Source organism: Grampus griseus (genome assembly GCF_964374135.1).
Source record: "Grampus griseus genome assembly, chromosome: 12".
Classification (NCBI taxonomy): domain Eukaryota; kingdom Metazoa; phylum Chordata; class Mammalia; order Artiodactyla; family Delphinidae; genus Grampus; species Grampus griseus.
In genome coordinates this window covers 88,770,980-88,786,424 of record NC_139006.1, presented here as the reverse complement: position 1 = coordinate 88,786,424, position 15,445 = coordinate 88,770,980, and the positions used below count along the sequence as shown (strand labels likewise).

At 41.1% G+C, this 15,445-nt stretch overlaps 1 protein-coding gene across 1 annotated transcript in view; it reads left to right on the top strand.

Annotated features, from left to right (window-relative positions):
- Positions 1-15,445, top strand: part of PARD6G (par-6 family cell polarity regulator gamma) — a 105,793-nt gene that overhangs the window by 13,929 nt on the left and 76,419 nt on the right. The gene's annotated exons all lie outside the window — the stretch shown is intronic.

Sequence of the window (15,445 nt, the reverse complement as noted above, 5' to 3'; positions counted from 1 at the left end):
AGCCTGCGCGTCCGGAGCCTGTGTTGTGCAACGGGAGAGGCCACAACAGTGAGAGGCCCGCGTACCGCAAAACAATAAAAAGTAGCCCATAGTGGTTACTGGCAAGATGCTTACTGGGATGTTTATGACACTGCTTTTGAGACTTTAGTGTGCACCTGGGTCACTGGGAATCTTGTTAGAACGCAGATTCTGATCCCCTGTGCCTGGGCCCAGCCCAGAGAGCCTGGTTTCACTGGCCAAAGGTGGGCCGGGTGTACACAGCTCCCGGGGCTCTTGGCCTAGGCAGGAGTCCCAGGCCCGGGGTGGGCCTTGCTGCTTTGTTCTGTGCTGCACCCAAGTACGTCTCAGCCCGATTGGGATCGCACTGTGGACTTACCGTTGGCTGTGTTTTCTTCCACTGTCCGCGCTGTAAAGGCTTCCTCGAGCTAGAGCAGCGCCTCTGCTGGCTTCACCGTGTTTCATCCTGCGCGCGTGCTTCGTCTGTGTGACGAGCTTTTACAGTTTCCGTTTTCCACCGTATTTTGATGAAGATTTTCTATCAGAATCTACCTGTGCTTCTCTTCCTGTGATTGCTCTCACCTGAGAGGCCGGGGATGGTGGCCTTGGTATGGGGTGGTGCCCCGGGTGGGGTCGCCTGGGGGCGGAGCCTCTACCGCAGGATCCAGGGTGCTGGGCCGGGTCGCTTCCTGCAGTGAGAAGGCTGGGTAACGTGTGTGCGTCGTTTGAAGCCTGCGTTGTAAGACAGCCTTTACTTAAAAGGGGTCGTTCGTGTGTGGAAGAACATAGTAGCCCCCTGGATAACCCTCGGGTATCTTCAAGAGAAACACATTTTATAGTAGGAAAAGGAGCAGAGGAATCCTGGTTGCTTCAGCCCCAGGCCGCTGCCAGGGAGCAGTCAGTGGGGATTGGAATGAGAAGATTTAGCATCTAGCATCCTCCTTGGTCCCTCAAGGTTAGGACAGAGTCTCAGGATCACTGGGAAGAGTCTAGCCCTGAAGATTTTTGAAGGAAAGTACTGCTTTCACAGTAATGGTCAAATTGTTACAGTGGTCAGAACCTCCCCACTAGTATGTAAGTCTCATGGGGGCAGACATTTTTTCTGTTTTGTTCACTTACGTGCCCCAGTGTGAGAGGTCGTACCTGCTTCTTGGAACCTCTCCATGGATATTCTCTGCGTGAGTGAGAGCAGCGGCCATACCTCATTACTAGCTGTCCACTCAGCAGATGTACTTTGAGTGCCTGCTCTATGCCAGGGTCAGTGGGGATAAAATGGAGACCATAGTTTTCTTTTTGAAGCTATAAAGTCCAGCTCATGAAAGTATTTTTTCAATGAATAAGTTCCTCCTTGGGGGACTTCCCTGGCGGTCCAGTGGTTAAGGCTTCACCTTGCAGTGCAGGGGGTGCGGGTTCTATCCCTGGTCGGGGAGCTAAGCTCCACATGCTTCGAGGTCAAAAAAACCAAAACATAAGACAGAAACAATATTGTAACAAATTCAATAAAGACTTTAAAAATGGTCCACATCAAAAAAAAAAAGTTCCTACTTCGTAGTTTGGAGGAGTGAGTTCACATGAATGAAGAGACACATGTCACGTGAAACGACACTTTTGTAAAAGTGTCCTGGTGGTTCTTGGGGCCTCTCTCGTGAAAGGGAGTGGCGAAAGCAAACGATGCTTCTCGGATGTTCTCCTCTTTCTAGGGTCAGTTCTGCTGCAGGGAGGGTGTGGGGCGGGCAGTGCTGGGAGCGGCCTAGAGGCTCGGGGTCTACCTTCCTGCCGCAAATGCAGGGTGCCCACCGCGTGGTCTCCAGCGGAGGGCACACCTTCAGGCAGCCACTGGGTCTGACTGAGACCCCCTGAGCCTCTGTGTCCTAAAGCTGGTACTTGATGTTGAGCTGTGCCCTCGGAAGCAGAGGCACAGCCAGAGTGTGTTACACCTGCTGGGTCACACCCCTTTGCAAATATTCATTGGAACAGTGCCTTTGCTGGTGAAGGTGTCTTCACTTCTGTGCTGACACGTGGCGGGCAGGGGCGGCTGGCGTTCAGCTTCAGGTTCCTGGGATGTGGCAGGGCTGGCCTGAGGCGCGGGGCCTGCTTGCTGACTCCGTGCTCACATCTGCTGCATTCCTGTTTTGTCCGGTAATGTCAGCTTATAGACTTTTATTTTGACGCTGGTTAACACAGGTTTATTTCATTAATTCAATAAAGATTTGAATGCCTGCCGTCTAGCAGGGACCGTGCTAGGCTGCAGCAGACAGACCCTGCCTCACGGGCTTGTGGTCTGGTGGCAGGTTCCTGCTTTCGCTCATACGGTAATTGAAAGTTGGTGGCTGCTTGGGGTTTGGGGGGTAGCTTATGAGTGACTCAGTCACTAAGCAGATTTCAACAGGTAAAGACTCCTCCTTGATGCCTGGCTCCTCTGGCCTTGCCTGGTGAGTCTGACAATACCTCATCACGCCCCTGTGGGCACCTTGTGGGCACCTTACAAGCCAGGAGCCAGATGACGTGCAAGTTTGAGATACCTACCTCATAGGACCACAAGCGTTCAGTAAAAGAATGTTTTTCAAGTACAGCAGATAAGTGGAAAATGCATAGAGTAGACCAGTGCATACAGTATGCTCCTGTTTAAAAAAGAGGGAATATGGATACAAGCCACAGATATTGCTCTTACATGCAGGAGATGCCTTTTGAAGGCACTACAACTGAAATCATTGGTTCCTGTGCAGGGGACACTGGGTGGCTGGGATTCCTTCTGAATTTTGAGCTGTATGGTTCTATCCCATTCAAACCATAAAGATAAATGTACCAAACTGTGTGATCCTAATTGTTTAAAAAGCACACATGTTGGAGAAGCCTGGAGGAGCGTCCTCTCCCGAGCGCAGAGCTCTCTCAGTCAGCTGTCCCTCCCGGCCCAGGCAGGACTGGAACAGCCTCAGGACAGTGAGCCCTGGGCTCCAGTGGCACCTCAAGTGTCATACCAGACACCAGCCCTTGACGTTTCCGCCCCTTTTTCGGTCCAGCATGAATCTTGCTGGTTTCTCCAGAGTGACTGTGTTCACAGGCACATGCGGTCGGCTTTTCTGACTGCCTCTGAGGCGAAGATTACCGTGAGTTGCATGCAGGAGAGGAAAGGTTGCTTTTTTAAAAACAGCAGAGTATCTTAAGGAAATGATGAAGGAGGATAGAAATTCAGAGTTACAGACCTTTGTCCTTAAAGTTCAATTCCCCTTTTTTGTGAAAGGCAACCTGAAAGGGGAGGTGAGCTGGGGCTTGGGGGTGGTTGACTCAGACGCTGTGGCAAAGGGTGACCAAGTGCCCCTTTGCCTCTGGGTTTTAGCTGCCTACATCTAGGAGGGGGCAGCTTGAAAGTAACAGTAGTGTGGTGCGTTTCCTGCCCCCATATAGCTGTTAGAGACACAGCCACGGGTGCACCTTTACCTCCCACAGCCTTCCCCCAACTGATGGAAATGGTGATTGGTTGCCCCCCACCGGGGGCCGTCGAGGGACATCACGTGGGGCTCAGGCCCTAGGAGCCCTCCCTAGTTAGAAAGACGACAGTGGGAAAGGACCTAGGTGAGAAGACAATACCATTTATGATTCTCCTACCCTTGCCTTTGGTGTTAGACCACAGGAGGACAGCAGCTGCTTGACTCACTCAGTTTCTCTGGGAATGGTATTACGCCAGAGCTGCATCTTAATTATCAAAAATGTGCCATTTTAGAGTTTTTAAGCAAAGAGTAGCTAAGTGAGTTTAAGATGAAACCTGGGACCATGATTTCCGTCGTGAAAAGAATGAACTTTTTGGTCGGCTTGAAGTGGCAGCAGCTCACTGCTGCAGATGGAACACAGGAGCAGAGTCAGAAAATGGGCTTTATTTCCAGCCTGGAGTCAAGTAGCTCTATGGCCTTGGGCAAATCTCTCTCTCTGAGACCCTCAGCATAGGAGCTTGGAAGTGCACTTCCACTGGGGAAGCTTATGATTTAATTGTGGGCGTGAAGACAGCTAACAAGACTTGCAGTGCACACCAAATGAGCCTTTCACGCTCTGAATTAAATATGTTTCCATACAAAAAGGATTTGTTTAAACATGTGGATAACTGTAGAGAGAACTCCTTAGGTATCAAGAAAAAGAAAATTTTACATTTTTAATATTTTTAACCTGGAAAGTAAGAAATAATTATGGTAATGGTAATGAACTAACCTTGGAGTCACGTGACATTGAATGATGAAAATACATTTGTATTGCCAGAGCCCTGTGGCTCCAAAAACGTCATTCATATGGAGTTTTAGCTTCTAAATTGGATGAGAGGGACTGAGGGCCTTTTGCAGTTTGGGGTCAGGGTGGAGATGGGCGTGTGAAGGAGGCAAGTTCTGCCCTGTTCAGAGTGCCTGCCCTCTGTCTTCCCTACCAGCTCTACGCTGTTGGACCAATTCGAACTGGAAAAGCTTGCCCTACCAGCTTGGACGAAGTCTCACATCCCGTTCTCCTCTGCAAGGGCCAGCAGCAATGGCGGCGGGGCGGGGGGCGGGCTTCCCTGAGTTCTTTGTAAGTCTTCATCTTCCAAACTGAGGTGTGCTGGCAGGCGATGCTTGGACCCTTGGTCTCTTGGGATTTCCTGGGGCAAAAGCCGAGCCTCCGTGTGCACCAGCCAGTCCACCACCGTCTTCCGGGGTTTCCATATTTCTCAACGCAGCCGGCAATAAGCCTTCAATTGGCAGTTTAAAAAACTTATTCTTTGAAGTGAAAGTTACAAAAACAGCTCTATAAGCTGTAATTTATATGAAATAAAATTCATACCTTTCAAGTGTAAATTCAGTAGTTTTTAGTATTTTCACAGAGTTGTGCAATCATTACCATTATTTAATTTTAGAACATTTTCTTCACCCCAAAAAGAAACCCCACACCGATTAGCAGCCATTCTCAATTCCTTTCTACTTCTAGTCCCTAGAAACCACTAGTCTGCTTTCTTTATGAATTTGCTTATTCTGTACATTTCATATGAATAGAATCATACAGTATATGGTCTTACGTGTCTGACGTCTTTCATTAACCATAATGTTTTCAAGGTTCAAATTTGTCGCAGCGTGTGTCATACTTCATTCCTTATTATGGCTGATATAGTGATATAGTAATATTCACTAATAGGGTATATACCACTTTTTGTTTATCCGTTCATCAGTTGATGGACATGGGGATACTTTTCACTCTTTGGCTATTGTGAACAATGCTGCTGTGAACATTCGTGTGCAAATTTTTATGTGTTCATTAATCTTGGGTACATACCTGGGGGTGACATTTCTGGGCCACATGGCAACTCTTTGTTCAACATTTTTAGGAGCCAAACTGATTACCAAAGCAGACACGTATTTTATATTCCTACCAGAAATATGAGAGAGTTCAGACTCCTTCACATTCTTACCAACACATTGTCATCTCTCTCTCTTTTTTTTTCTGGCTGCACCTCATGGCATGTGGGATCTTAGTTCCCTGACCAGGGATCTAACACATGCCCCCTGCAGTGGAAACGTGGAGTCTTAACCACTGGACCGCCAGGGAAGTCCCTGTCATCTATCTCTTTGATTGTAGTCATCATAGTGGATGAAATGGTGGCTTATTACAGTTTTGATTTGCATTTTCCTAATGACTTATGATGTTGAGCTCTTTTCATGTGTTTATTGGCTATGTGTATATCTTCTTTGGAGAAATGTCTGTTCAAGTCCTTTGCCCATTTTAATAGGGTTGTTTGTCTTTTCATTGTTGAGTTTTAAGGGGTCTTTATATATTTTTGCAGCATTTTCCTCCCGGTCTGTAGATTATCTTTTCGCTTTGTTGAAGCACAGCACTTTCAGTGTTGATGAAGGCCAGTTTATCTAATTTATTCTTTTGTTGCTTATGCTTTTAGTATGATAGCGAAGAAATCATTGCCTAAGTGAAGTAATAAATTTAATCCTATGTATTCTTCTAAGAGTTCTATAATTTTAGCTCTCACATTTACGTCTGTGATCCAATTTTAGTTTAGCTGTATATGACATGAGGTAGGAGTCCAACTTCATTGTTTTGCCTGAGTATCAGATTGCCTCAGCACCATTTGTTGAAAAGACTATTCTCTTCCACTACTGAATTGCCTTAGCATTCTTGTCAAAAATCACTTGATCACAAATGTAAGGGTTACTTTCCTGGACTCCCAATTCTATAATGTTGATTATATGTCTACTTCTTTGCCAGCATTAGTCTGTAAGTTTTGAAATTAAGAAGTGTGAGTCCTCCCTGTTCTTCTTTTTCAAGGATCTTTTGGATTTTCTGGGTCCCTTGCATTTCCACATAAGTTTTAGGAACAGCTTGCCAGTTACTGCAAAAGGGCGGCTAGGATTTTCATAGGGCTTGAAATGAATTTGCAGTCAAGTTGGGGATTGTTGCCATCTTAACAGTCTTAAGCCTTGCACTTCATAAGCATTGAATATCTTTTTTCCTCCCCCCCCCCTTCCTTTCATGCCATAGGTAGCCATCTGCTCCCTGGAGACACCTGCCAATAACTTTGAGAAAAAATATTTGACAAAATGGGAACTCATCAGGGAATTGTTGTTAATGTATTAGTCGTCTTACTTTATGAATTAAAAGCTGTTCTGTTTTGTCCTTTTTAGATGTCCATATATGTGCTCACACTATTTAGGTCTTCTTTAAATTTTCAGCAGTATTCTGTACACTATTCTGTAGTTTTCAGTGTACCAGTCTTTCACTTCTTTTATTAGATTTATTCCTAAATACTTTAATCCTTTTTGATGCTATTGTAAGTGAAATTTTCTTAATTTCATTTTCAGATTGTTCATTGCTAGTGTACAGAAATAAATTTATATTTGTGTGTTGATACTGTATCCTGCAACCATGCTGAACTCATCTATTAGGTCTAATAATTAATTCTTCCAGATTCCTTAGGACTTTCTACATGTAAGGACATACCAGATGGGGACAGACGTATTTTTAATTCTTCCTTTCCAATCTGGATGTCCTTTATTGTCTTCCCTAAGTGCCCTTGGTAGAACCTGTAGAACAGTGTTAAATGGTAGATGTGAAAGTGGAAATTCTTTTCTTGTTCCTCATCTCAGGGTGAAATCATTCTGTCTTTGACCGTTAAGTGTGAGGTGTTAACCTAAAACAAGCAGTTACTTTACCAACAAATAGGGTTTGTTTGGGAACAGCAAAAAAAAAAAATTGCAATTTGAGACATGCAGTCTATGGCAAACCACAGGCATGTCCAGAGAACAAAGGGAGTCTGCTTTTATGGGGAAAATGGGGAAGCTGCAGGGGTTGTTCTATATGAAAGTTCATTGGAGGAAGGTAGAAGTTCAGGATGGTGATGGCTTCTCCTTGGTCGAGCTGTGATGTTTCTCATTGGCTGAACTGTTGCTGAGCAAGGAGAAATTCTTCCTTTGGGATAGTAATGTAGTCACTTCCTGTCTGGGAGTGCAAGGTATGCTTCTTCCTGTGGGGCATACACATGAAATTCAGGGCATGCAAATGATGGTGAGTGAGAATGCGTGAGAGCTCCCTCTACAGGTCATTCCTGACTCTAATTTTAGTTGAGGTCTCCTTTATTAATTTCTAGAGGTTACATGTGAGTTTTCTTAGATGCCCTCTATCAGGGTGGAGAAGTCCCCTTATATTCCTAATTCATTGAGTATTTTAGATCATTAAAAGGTGTTAGATTTTGTCAAATGCTCTTTCTGCATCTTTTGAGATGATCACGTGGCTTTGCTCTTTATTACTATTATATACTACATTGATTTTTAGGTGTTAAACTGACCTTGTGTTCCTGTGATAAATCTCACTGGTCATGATGTATTGTCCTTTCTATATAGTCCTTTGCTGGATATAGCTTGCTAGTATTTTGTTGAGAATTTCTGTGTTTCTGTTCACAGTGGATATTGATTTGTTGTTTTCTTTTCCTGTAATGTCTTTTTCTGGCTTTGCCAGGGTAATACTGACTTCATAGAATAAGTTGGAAAATGTTCCTTCCTCTTTTACTTTTTAGAAGATTTGTGAAGGATTGGTACTATTTTTGTAAATGTTTACTAGAATTCTCCAGTGAAGCCATATGGGCATCGGCTTTTCTTTGTGGGCAGTTTGAAAATTAAATAAATACCTTGCAATAAGTTTAATCAGATTGTCTGTTTATTGTTGAGTCAGTTTTGGTAATCTGTGTATTTCTAGCAGTTTGTCCTTTTCATCTCGGTTATCAAATTTGTTGACACACAGTTATTAGTAGTATTCCCTTGTCATACTTTTAAAAAATAAACTTTTAATTTTAGGACAGCTTTAGATTTACAGAGAAGTTGCAAAGATAGCACAGAGAGTTTCCATATATGTGCCACATCTAGTTTCCTCTGTTATTAACGTCTAATGTTAATAAAATCAAATCTAATGGTACATTTGTTATAGTCTGTAAATATTGATACATTTAAATGAAATACATACTTTATTTTTCCTTAGTTCTCACCTAGTATTCTTTTTAGCCTAATGTTTCAAAATCCTGTACAGGATACCACATCATATTTGTGTGATGTCTCCTTAGGCTCCTCTTGACCATGACAATTTCTCTGACTTTGATTGTTTTTTATTACCTCTGAATTGAATGTTGAATTCAGTTCATATGTTGAAGACCTAATCCCCAATTTGACTCTAGGTATTTGGAGGTATGAGACCTTTGGGAGGTAATTAGGGTTAGATTAGGTTATCAGGGTAGAAGCCTCATGATGGAATTAATGTCCTTATAAAAAGAGGAAAAGATGCATGAGCTCTCCATCATGTGAGGACACACAGTAAGAAGGCGGCCATCAGCAAATGAGGAAGAGAGCTCTCACCAGATACTGAATCTGCCAGCACCTTGATTCTGGACCTCCCAGCCTCCAGAACTGTGAGGAAGAAATATTTGTCGTTTAAACTGCCCAGTCTACGGTATTTTGTTGTAGCAGCTCAAGCAGCGACCTCAGCACTTTGAAGGAGTAATGGTCAGATCCTTTGTGGATTATCCTTCAGTTGGGATTTGCCTGCAGTGTTTCTCGTGATTATACTGGGGTTATAGGAAGTGTCATTTTCATCACACCACATCAAGGGCACATGCCGTCAACATGGCTTATCACTGTCGATGTTGACCTTGATGACCTGGCTGAGAATGTTTGCCAGATTGCTCCACTTAAAGTTACTTTTTCTCTCCCTTTCCATACTGTATTCTTTGGAATGAACTCTGTGTGCAGCCTACACTTAAGGAGCTATGTTCTACCTCCTTGAAGTTGGTGTATCTACGTAAATTATTTGGTGTTCTTCTGCATGGGAGATCTGTCTCTTCTCTCTCATTTATTATGTCATTATGGACACATGGACATTTATTTTGTATGCTGAGTTATAATCCAGTATACTTTATTGATCTTGTTGCTCATATGGTTCCAGCTTCAGCAATTGGGAGCTTTTTCAGTTGGTTCCTGTTTCCTTTGACATACCCCCATGATGATGTGTTTTGTTTCTGTTTTCAGCACTTTCTTACTTTCTGGTGTTATAAAATTTCCTAGGCTCATCTTATGTATTTTGTGTACCAGTTCTAGAACCAGTCGATTCTTCAAGGAGTTTCTTGGGTGTTAGGTGTGATTGTTACTACTGGGTTGCCTATGATCCTTCTTAATTCCTTAAGCTCAATAGTAATGTTTCCTCTTTCATTCCTGATTTTAGTAGTTTGAATCTTCTTTTTTTCTTGGTCCATCTACTTAAAGATTTGTCACTTTTGTTGATCTTTGATCTTTTCAAAGAACCAAGTTTTGGTTTTGTTATTTTCTATATTTTTTTCTATTCTCTATCACATTCATTCTGTTCTAATCTCTATAATTTCTTACTTTCTGCTTGCATTGGGTTCTTTTTGTGCTTTTTTAGTTTCTAATGGTGGTAGTTTAGGTTATTGTTTTGATATCTTTCTTCTTCTATTACTATGGGTGTTTATAGCTGTGAATTTCCTCTAAGCACTGCTTTAGCTGATTCCCATAAATTTTGCTATGGTATGTTTTCATTTTCTTTAATCTCTCTGTATTTGCTAATATCCCTTGTGATTTCTTCTTTAACCCATTGGTTATTTAGGAGTGTGTTGTTTAATTTCCACATATTTGTGAATTTCCCCAATTTCCTTCTATTATTGATTTCTAATTTCATTCCATTTTGGTTGGAAGACATATTTTTGTATAATTTCAATCCTTTTAAATTTATTAAGACTTGTTTTAGGGTCTAAAATGTGGTCCATCCTGGAGAATGTTCTGTGTTCACTTGAGAAGAATGTGCATTCCATAGTTGTTTGGTGTCATATTGTATAGACTGTTAGATCTAGTATTGTCCTCTATTTCCTTTTTGATCTTCTGTCTAGTTCTATTTTGTAATGAAAGTGGAATATTGAAGTTTCCAACATTCATTGTTTTTTTTATGTTTCAAATTTTTTATTTTTATTTTTTACATCTTTATTGGAGTATAATTGCTTTACAATGGTGTGTTAGTTTCTGCTTTATAACAAAGTGAATCAGTTATACATATACATATGTTCCCATATCTCTTCCCTCTTGCGTCTCCCTCCCACCCTCCCTATCCCACCCCTCTAGGTGGTCACAAAGCACCGAGCTGACCTCCCTGTGCTATGTGGCTGCTTCCCACTAGCTATGTTTTACGTTTGGTAGTGTATATATGTCCATGCCACTCTCTGACTTAGTCACAGCTTACCCTTCCCCCTCCCCGTATCCTCAAGTCCATTCTCTAGTAGGTCTGTGTCTTTATTCCTGTCTTACCCCTAGGCTCTTCATGACATTTTTTTTTCTTAGATTCCATATATATGTGTTAGCATACGGTATTTGTCTTTCTCTTTCTGACTTACTTCACTCTGTATGACAGACTCTAGGTCCATCCACCTCACTACAAATAACTCAATTTCGTTTCTTTTTATGGCTGAGTAACATTCCATTGTATATATGTGCCACATCTTCTTTATCCATTCATCCGATGATGGACACTTAGGTTGTTTCCTTCTCCTGGCTATTGTAAATAGAGCTGCAATGAACATTTTGGTACATGACTCTTTGAATTATGGTGTTCTCAGGGTATATGCCCAGTAGTGGGATTGCTGGGTCATATGGTAGTTCTATTTGTAGTTTATTAAGGAACCTCCATACTGTTCTCCATAGTGGCTGTACCAATTCACATTCCCATCAGCAGTGTAAGAGTGTTCCCTTTTCTCCACACCCTCTCCAGCATTTATTGTTTCTAGATTTTTTGATGATGGCCATTCTGACCGGTGTGAGGTGATACCTCATTGTAGTTTTGATTTGCATTTCTCTAATGATTAATGATGTTGAGCATCCTTTCATGTGGTTGTTGCCAATCTGTATATCTTCTTTGAAGAAATGTCTATTTAGGTCTTCTGCCCATTTTTGGATTGGGTTGTTTGTTTTTTTTTTGTTATTGAGCTGCTTGCAAAGTTTGGAGATTAATCCTTTGTCAGTTGCTTCATTTGCAAATATTTTCTCCCATTCTGAGGGTTGTCTTTTGGTCTTGTTTATGGTTTCCTTTGCTGTGCAAAAGCTTTGAAGTTTCATTAGGTCCCATTTGTTTATTTTTGTTTTTATTTCCATTTCTCTGGGAGGTGGGTCAAAAAGGATCTTGCTGCAATTTATGTCAGAGAGTGTTCTGCCTATGTTTTCCTCTAAGAGTTTCATAGTTTCTGGCCTTACATTTAAGTCTTTAATCCATTTTGAGTTTATTTTTGTGTATGGTGTTAGGGAGTGTTCTAATCTCATTCTTTTACATGTAGCTGTCCAGTTTTCCCAGCACCACTTATTGAAGAGGCTGGCAGGCGGATTCTTAACCACTGCGCCACCAGGGAAGTCCTTGCACTTGTCTTTTAATCAGAGAGAAGAAAAAGTTACAAGCAAACAGCAACACATTTGTACATACCTATGTAGTTATTTTTTTTCCTATGTAGTTACTTTTAACAGTGCTCTTTATTTCATCATGTGAATTTAAGTTAGTGTAGAGTGTCCTTTCATGTCAGCCTAAAGGATGGCTTTAGTATTTTGTAAGGCAGTTCTGCTAGTGACAAATTCTCCCAGTTTTTGTTTATTTAAGAATGTCTCATTTCTCCTTCATTTTGAAGGATAGTTTTGCTGGATATAGAATTCTTGGTTGACATTCTTTTTTCCACCCACAAGTTGGAACATGTCATTCCGCAGCATTTTAGCCTCCGTGGTTTCTGATGAGAAGTCAGTTGTTAATTTATTGAGGATCATTTGGACATGACAAATTGTTATTCTCTTGCTGCTTTCAAGATTCTCTGTTTGGTTTTGAGTTTGGTAGTTTGACTATGATGCATCTAGATGTGGGTCTCACTGAGTTTATTCTACTTGTAATTTGTTGAACTTTTGGATATGTAGATTAAACTTTTTCATCAGATTTGGGAAGTTTGGGTCCACTATCTCTTCAGATATCCTTTCGCCTTTTTCTCTCTCTCTCTTCTCCTCTAGGATTTCTCCAAGATGTGTTTCTTGGTATGCTTGATAGTATGGCACAGATAGTATGTCTCTGAGACTCTGTTCATTTTCCTTCATCCCTTTTTCTTTTGCTTCTCAGACTGGATACTCTAAATTGACCTATCTTCAAGTTTGCTGGTTCTTTCTCTGCCACCTCTGATCTACTACTGAGTCCCTCTAGGGAATTTTTCATTTCAGTCATTATAATTTTCAACTCTAGAATTTCTGTTTGGTTCTTTTTTAAAAAATGATTTTAGTCTCTATTATTTTCTAGTGGTGAGACATTGTTTTATGGTTTCCTTTAGTCTTTATACATGGTTTCCTTTAATTTGAACATATTTATAGTAGCTTATCTAAAAATCTTTGTCTAGTAAGTGCAACTTCTGGGCACCCTCAGGGACAGTTTGCATTGACTGTTTTATTTAACTCTGGCCATTTTTTCCTATTTCTTCGTATATCTCATAATTTTGTTGAAAACTAAACATTTTAAATAACATGACATGATAACTCTGAAAGCCAGACTCTTCCCTCAGGGGTTTGTGGTTGTTGCTGCTGTTGGTTTGTTGAGTGACTTTTCCTGGACTAATGCTGTAAAAAAGTGTATTCTTTCTCTTATGTGACCACTGAAGCTCTGCTTAGTTAGCTTCATGGTCATCTGATGATTGGACACAGATTTCCTCAAGTGATTTTAACCAGTAAGTCTCCAGTCCTTTTGGTTATACGTACCAAAAGGGGCACGTATTGGGGCACACAGTCAACACTTCAGTAGTTTACAACTTTGCTTTAGCCTTCACTTCCTGATTGCACAGAATCTCAAAGTCAGCCAGATATGAGAGATTACAACCTTCTCATGTCTTTCCTGACCATGCACACAGTCCTGCACATGAATGTGCCCTTATATTTCCAGGAATATATCAGAACTTATCAAAGCCTTCTATGGATACCTCATTCCCCACAATTTTAAAAATTTTCCTCCATTTTTCTATTGTAGTAAAATACACATAACATAAAATTTACCATCTTAGCCATTTTTAGGTGTACAGTTTAATGGTATTAAATGCATTCACATTGTTGTGCAATCATGCCAGTATTTATCCTCGTAACTCTTTTCATCTTGTTAAACTGAAACTTTATACCTGTTAAACAATAACTTCTGGGAATTCCCTGGCGGTCCAGTGATTAGGGCAGGGGGCACGGGCTCAATCCCTGCTTGGGAAACTAAGATCCTGCATGACGCCTGGCGCAGCCAAAAAACAACAACAACAACAAAAAAAGAAGGTGTACTAAGTGACCTCCCTTCAAAAAAAGAAAAAACAGTAACTTCCAGTTTCCCCCCCCCCCAACCCCTGGCATTACCGTTCTACTTTCTGTCTCTGTGCTTGTGATAACTCTAAGTACATCATGTACGTGGAGTCATACAGTATTAGTCTTCCTGTGACTGGCTCATTTCACTGAGCATACTGTCTCCCAGGTTCGTCCATGTTGTAGCATATGCCAGAATTGCCTGCCTTTTTTAAGGCTGAATAACATTCCATTGCATGGATAAAGCACATTTTGCTTATTCATTCATCTGTTGATAGACACTTGGGTTGGTTCTACATTTAACCTGTTGTGAATAATGCTGCTATGAACGTGAGTGTACAAATATCTCTTTGAGACCCTGCTTTCAGTTATTTTGGAGGTATACTCAGAATTTGAATTGCTGGGCCGTATGGTAATTCTTAATTTTTTGAGGAACCTCCATACTATTTTCTACAGTGGATGTATCATTTTACATTGCTAACAACAGTGCACAAGGGTTCCACTTTCCCCATATCCTCACGACTACTTGTTTTCTGTTTCTTGACAGTAGTCATCCTAACGGGTGGGAATCCCCAGCATTTCTTTTTATTGTGTTTGTCCCAGCTGGTACTTGACTCAGGTACTTTTGTAGAGATTCCTATACCCTAATGCAGTAATCTTCATATGTTACAACCCCCTAAAAGAATTTTGAGAATTACCTCTATAGAACAGATAACATATTTTGAAGTTTACATCTAAGTTTTCTTGTAATAAATATAGTTAGAAAGAATATAATTTCCTTCATGTTGTAAAAATTCCATTTAAAAATGGAACTTTTATTGTATAATCTTTAATCATTAAACAGTTGCTGCTGGTTGTTCTCAACAAATGTCCTGAGGAAAGGGCTTTTCCCAATGAGTGATCTCTGACTCAGGTCACATAGAGACAAACCCTGTGAACAGGGCTTTTCCAGGGACTTGTGAGACACGTTTAAAGATGACAGTTCTCTAAGTATGGGGCTTTTGGGTGAGCTCCAAGCCGGTTCTGCCCCCTGTAAAGCTATTTGGCTGCTCGTTTTCAAAGCTGAGGAACGGGGGAAGTTCAAACACCGTAAAACTTGCTGTTCCGAGATTCAGCTGCTTTTCTGGAATAAATGCACCGTGGATTATTGCTTGCAAACCTTTGGTTAATTTCCAGAATTCTCAAAAAGTTGATTTTTCACGACCTTTGCCAGGGTTCTCATTGCTTTTATGGAGGAACAGAGTTTTGCCGATCATGACTCCGCTGCTCTAGAAGTACTTCAAGATTCATTTAGAACAACAAATAACTTGTACTACCCCAGCTCTTAGCTATCTTGGGTGTCTACCACTCTTTTTTGTCTCCTTGCTTCTTGACCAAGGAAAAGCTTCTTGTTGACAAAGGACTTTATCAGTAACATAGTGTACTCAATAGCATATTACTTTTGTAGCAACTAAGTTCTAGGTATTATTCATTCAACAAGCATTTGTCAGAAGTATCCCTTCTTCCTGAAGGGAAAGAGGGTCAAAATAGATGTGTAGGTAAATCTTTGTTTTCTAATTATAATGATCATTTTATTACTTATGTAATATTTTTAAAGGAAA